This window comes from Oncorhynchus gorbuscha, unplaced genomic scaffold, assembly GCF_021184085.1.
Source record: "Oncorhynchus gorbuscha isolate QuinsamMale2020 ecotype Even-year unplaced genomic scaffold, OgorEven_v1.0 Un_scaffold_14407, whole genome shotgun sequence".
NCBI lineage: Eukaryota > Metazoa > Chordata > Actinopteri > Salmoniformes > Salmonidae > Oncorhynchus > Oncorhynchus gorbuscha.
Genome location: NW_025744712.1, coordinates 1 through 6,587, shown reverse-complemented (window position 1 = coordinate 6,587; position 6,587 = coordinate 1). Strand labels below are relative to the sequence as shown.

At 50.8% G+C, this 6,587-nt stretch overlaps 1 long non-coding RNA gene across 1 annotated transcript; it reads right to left on the bottom strand.

Annotated features, from left to right (window-relative positions):
* Positions 1-5,376: 5,376 nt before the first annotated feature.
* On the bottom strand, positions 5,377-6,587 carry LOC124017077. Its single transcript, XR_006835455.1, has 2 exons — positions 6,413-6,587; positions 5,377-5,876 (listed from the first exon to the last, which is right to left on the bottom strand). It is a non-coding gene; the product is annotated as an uncharacterized LOC124017077 (long non-coding RNA).

The following is a 6,587-nucleotide window of genomic DNA, read 5'->3' as shown; positions in this document are numbered from 1 at the left end:
ACTACTACCTACACTTACCCAGAGGTCCACCATGTCTTACCTCCCAACTACTACCTACACTTCACCCAGAGGTCCACCATGTCTTACCTCCCAACTACTACCTACACTTCACCCAGAGGTCCACCATGTCTTACCTCCCAACTACTACCTACACTTCACCCAGAGGTCCACCATGTCTTACCTCCCAACTACTACCTACACCTCACCCAGAGGTCCACCATGTTTTACCTCCCAACTACTACCTACACTTCACCCAGAGGTCCACCATGTCTTACCTCCCAACTACTACCTACACTTCACCCAGAGGTCCACCATGTCTTACCTTCCAACTACTACCTACACTTCACCCAGAGGTCCACCATGTCTTACCTCCCAACTACACCTCACCCAGAGGTCCACCATGTCTTACCTCCCAACTACACCTCACCCAGAGGTCCACCATGTCTTACCTCCCAACTACTACCTACACCTCACCCAGAGGTCCACCATGTCTTACCTCCCAACTACTACCTACACCTCACCCAGAGGTCCACCATGTCTTACCTCCCAACTACTACCTACACCTCACCCAGAGGTCCACCATGTCTTACCTCCCAACTACTACCTACACCTCACCCAGAGGTCCACCATGTCTTACCTCCCAACTACTACCTACACCTCACCCAGAGGTCCACCATGTCTTGCCTCCCAACTACTACCTACACTTCACCCAGAGGTCCACCATGTCTTACCTCCCAACTACTACCTACACCTCACCCAGAGGTCCACCATGTCTTACCTCCCAACTACACCTCACCCAGAGGTCCACCATGTCTTACCTCCCAACTACTACCTACACCTCACCCAGAGGTCCACCATGTCTTACCTCCCAACTACTACCTACACCTCACCCAGAGGTCCACCATGTCTTGCCTCCCAACTACTACCTACACTTCACCCAGAGGTCCACCATGTCTTACCTCCCAACTACTACCTACACCTCACCCAGAGGTCCACCATGTCTTACCTCCCAACTACTACCTACACCTCACCCAGAGGTCCACCATGTCTTGCCTCCCAACTACTACCTACACTTCACCCAGAGGTCCACCATGTCTTACCTCCCAACTACTACCTACACCTCACCCAGAGGTCCACCATGTCTTACCTCCCAACTACACCTCACCCAGAGGTCCACCATGTCTTACCTCCCAACTACTACCTACACCTCACCCAGAGGTCCACCATGTCTTACCTCCCAACTACTACCTACACCTCACCCAGAGGTCCACCATGTCTTACCTCCCAACTACTACCTACACCTCACCCAGAGGTCCACCATGTCTTACCTCCCAACTACTACCTACACCTCACCCAGAGGTCCACCATGTCTTACCTCCCAACTACTACCTACACTTCACCCAGAGGTCCACCATGTCTTACCTCCCAGCACTACCTACACCTCACCCAGAGGTTCACCATGTCTTATCCCCCAACTTCACCTACACCTCACCCAGAGGTCCACCATGTCTTACCTCCCAACTACACCTCACCCAGAGGTCCACCATGTCTTACCTACCAACTACTACCTACACCTCACCCAGAGGTCCACCATGTCTTACCTCCCAACTACTACCTACACCTCACCCAGAGGTCCACCATGTCTTGCCTCCCAACTACTACCTACACTTCACCCAGAGGTCCACCATGTCTTGCCTCCCAACTACTACCTACACCTCACCCAGAGGTTCACCATGTCTTACCTCCCAACTACTACCTACACCTCACCCAGAGGTTCACCATGTCTTACCTCCCAACTACTACCTACACCTCACCCAGAGGTCCACCATGTCTTACCTCCCAACTACACCTCACCCAGAGGTCCACCATGTCTTACCTCCCAACTACTACCTACACCTCACCCAGAGGTCCACCATGTCTTACCTCCCAACTACACCTCACCCAAAGGTCCACCATGTCTTACCTCCCAACTACACCTCACCCAGAGGTCCACCATGTCTTACCTCCCAACTACTACCTACACCTCACCCAGAGGTCCACCATGTCTTACCTCCCAACTACTACCTACACCTCACCCCAGAGGTCCACCATGTCTTACCTCCCAACTACCTACCTCACCCAGAGGTCCACCATGTCTTACCTCCCAACTACACTTCACCCAGAGGTCCACCATGTCTTACCTCCCAACTACTACCTACACTTCACCCAGAGGTCCACCATGTCTTGCCTCCCAACTACCTACACTTCACCCAGAGGTCCACCATGTCTTACCTCCCAACTACTACCTACACCTCACCCAGGAGTCCACCATGTCTTACCTCCCAACTACTACCTGCACCTCACCCAGAGGTCCACCATGTCTTACCTCCAACTACTACCTACACCTCCCAGGAGTCCACCATGTCTTACCTCCCAACTACCTACACCTCCGCAGAGGTCCACCATGTCTTGCCTCCCAACTACTACCTACACTTCACCCAGAGGTCCACCATGTCTTACCTCCCAACTACTACCTACACCTCACCCAGAGGTTCACCATGTCTTACCTCCCAACTACACCTCACCCAGAGGTCCACCATGTCTTACCTCCCAACTACTACCTACACTTCACCCAGAGGTCCACCATGTCTTGCCTCCCAACCTCCCAACTACTGCCTGCACCTCACCCAGAGGTCCACCATGTCTTACCTCCCAACTACTACCTACACTTCACCCAGAGGTCCACCATGTCTTACCTCCCAACTACTACCTACACCTCACCCAGAGGTCCACCATGTCTTACCTCCCAACTACTACCTACACCTCACCCAGAGGTCCACCATGTCTTACCTCCCAACTACACCTCACCCAGAGGTCCACCATGTCTACTCCCCTACACCTCTTCACCCAGAGGTCCACCATGTCTTACCTCCCAACTACTACCTACACCTCACCCAGAGGTCCACCATGTCTTACCTCCCAACTACTACCTACACCTCCCAGAGGTCCACCATGTCTTTACCTCCCAACTACTACCTACACCTCACCCAAAGGTCCACCATGTCTTACCTCCCAACTACACACCTCACAGAGGTCCACCATGTCTTACCTCCCAGAGGGGTCCACCATGTCTTACCTCCCAGCTACTGCCTACACCTCACCCAGAGGTCCACCATGTCTTGCCTCCCAACTACTACTACACCCCAGAGGTCCACCATGTCTTACCTCCCAACTACTACCTACACCTCACCCAGAGGTCCACCATGTCTTACCTCCCAGCTACTACCTACACCTCACCCAGGGTCCACCATGTCTTACCTCCCCAACTACACCTCACCCAGAGGTCCACCATGTCTTACCTCCCAGCTACTACCTACACCTCCAGGAGTCCACCATGTCTTGCCTCCTGGCTACTACCTACACCTCACCCAGAGGTCCACCATGTCTTACCTCCCCTACTACCTGCACCTCACCCAGAGGTTCACCTTACACTACACTTCACCCAGAGGTCCACCATGTCTTACCTCCCAACTACTACCTACACCTCACCCAGAGGGTCTTACCTCCCCACCATACACCATGTCTTACCTCCCAACTACTACCTACACCTCACCCAGAGGTCACCATGTCTTACCTCCCAACTACTACCTACACCTCACCCAGGAGTCCACCATATCTTACCTCCCAACTACACCTACACTTCACCCAGAGGTCCACCATGTCTTACCTCCCAACTACTACCTACACTTCACCCAGAGGTCCACCATGTCTTGCCTCCCAACTACACCTCACCCAAAGGTCCACCATGTCTTACCTCCCAACTACACCTCACCCAGAGGTCCACCATGTCTTACCTCCCAACTACTACCTACACCTCACCCAGAGGTCCACCATGTCTTACCTCCCAACTACTACCTACACCTCACCCAGAGGTCCACCATGTCTTACCTCCCAACTACTACCTACACCTCACCCAGAGGTCCACCATGTCTTACCTCCCAACTACTACCTACACCTCACCCAGAGGTCCACCATGTCTTACCTCCCAACTACTACCTACACTTCACCCAGAGGTCCACCATGTCTTGCCTCCCAACTACTACCTACACCTCACCCAGAGGTCCACCATGTCTTACCTCCCAACTACTACCTACACCTCACCCAGAGGTCCACCATGTCTTACCTCCCAACTACTACCTACACTCACCCAGAGGTCCACCATGTCTTACCTCCCAACTACTACCTACACCCAGAGGTCCACCATGTCTTACCTCCCCTACACCTCACCCAGAGGTCCACCTACCTCTACCTCCCCTACACCTCACCCAGGGTCCACCATGTCTTACCTCCCAACTACTACCTACACTTCACCCAGAGGTCCACCATGTCTTGCCTCCCAACTACACCTACACTTCACCCAGAGGTCACCCAGGGTCCACCATGTCTTACCTCCCAACTACTACCTACACCTCACCCAGAGGTCCACCATGTCTTACCTCCCAACTACTACCTACACCTCACCCAGAGGTCCACCATGTCTTACACTCCCAACAACTACCTACACCTCACCCAGAGGTACCCAGAGTACTTCCAGGGTGCAGCTGAGTAATACGAGAGTATTCAAACGGGCTCTGCGGGCTCTGATCCAGGCAATGAGAAGTGGTGTGCTGCCCCCGAAGGCGGGCGCCAGGTCCTTTTTCAAACCCTCTTAGGATGAGCTGTGCATAGGATCTGTGGACAGATTTAGGTCACACACTAATCCATGAGAAAAACATCTAGCGTGAGTATAATGCGTATATTTAAAGGCAGTGTTATACTCTGATTATACGAGAGCACGTCGTCAAAGAACAATGCAACTCAGACTTCTTCTGAAAATGCACATATGCCAAAAGTAATGCACTAGAGAATAGTGTCAGAGATTTGCATTATCCTAGACGCCTAAAGGCTACTGTACCCGTCTGCTTATACAGCCTGACGTGTCAACTTTGTCAAGAGAATAATTTAGCAGGCTTTATAGAAGAGGGAGTGTAAATGTAATTTCCAGAGTGTTCCAACTCATTTGCAGCAGTGGTAACCTAATCCTTAATCACTGAATAATATGGACCTCACTTAGGAAAGGAGCAGAAAATGATTTCTGTTGCACACATATCCTCTCCCTCTCTCACACACACGCAAACACTCATCGGAAAGGTTTTGTCAGGCATATTCATTTTGGTAGCATGGCGCGTAAGCTCACACACAGTAATCCTGTGGAAAGGTGTGGGACAGTAAGACACATGATGTTAAAGCTGTGAAGCTGTCAGACTGCCCGTGGATCGCTGAAAAGAATATCAACACACACCGATGCAAACACACTCAAACACATTCTAACCCTGAATCACACACTCATGCACAAAACAAGTGGAGAATTTGAAACCTTTCATTTAAAAAAACAACATTTGACTTTAATAATATAAAAATACAATACATTCAACTCTTTAAGAATGCTAGAGAGTCAAAGTACACATCATATAACAGGAGCAATAAATACCAGTGAATTGAAATACATTTTTTTAACACGTTTTTCTAGACAGAAGAGTTCATTGGTGGTTCACTGTGTGACCTCATCCTGTTCATTCTATGGGGTTGTTCATCTGAGGATTCACTTTTGCTGCGGACTATAATGATCTTCATAATCACATCCCTGAAATAACGTCCATGAGGTTTTCTGCCATTATATGGGCGGAACATTACTCAGGAGAGCAAGAGTGAAACTGAAGATGTGAATAATTGTGAGATGGATGAATTGATTCTAGACCAGTTTGGGGAGGTCAGTTGGGTTCATCGATGGGCCGACGGCAGTAGGGACAGCAGTTGTGCTGAAGCACAAGCAGCTCATAGTCTTCACTGTGGAACATCTAGAGGAAGCACACCAGAGAAGACAGGAAGCATAGGTCAGAGAACACAGAGCAGAGCAGGGATTCTCTAAGGAAGGTAGCAGAGGCCAGTAACACAACATCTAGCACTGCCAATAGCAACATTTTATCCAAATCTAACTCCTAGTAAAGGAAGCACTGCAGAAAGTTAAAATAAGTGAAAGATTAAGGCTAGAAGAGAGATTCTGTCAGAGGGCCATGGAGAGCCAAGGTGTGTGTGAGGGTAGTGTGTCATGTTTTAAAGATTAGAATCATTTTTCGCCTCTTAAGTACAGCACCTGGGGGTGAGTGAGTGCGTGATTGGGGTGAGTGAGTGCGTGATTGGGGTGAGTGAGTGCGTGATAGGGGTGAGTGAGTGCATGATAGGGGTGAGTGAGTGCGTGATAGGGGTGAGTGTGTGCGTGATAGCGACGAGTGTGTGTGTGTGTGTGATAGCGACGAGTGTGTGTGATAGGTGTGAGGGGGGCATGAAGCGCAATGCTGTGTGTGTGTGTGTGTGTTTTCCATCTATTCAGTACCTGGAAGCAGGAGGGGCACATGGTGATGCTGACATCAGGCAGTAAGGAACGGTAGTACTCCCACTGCAGGGGTTTGGGCCAGCGTTTAATCAAGACATCCCTCCTGCTCATAGACCTCAGCACGGAGCGACTCACCACCACCGGGACAAAGTCAGAGCCCCCTGCTGTTAAGGAG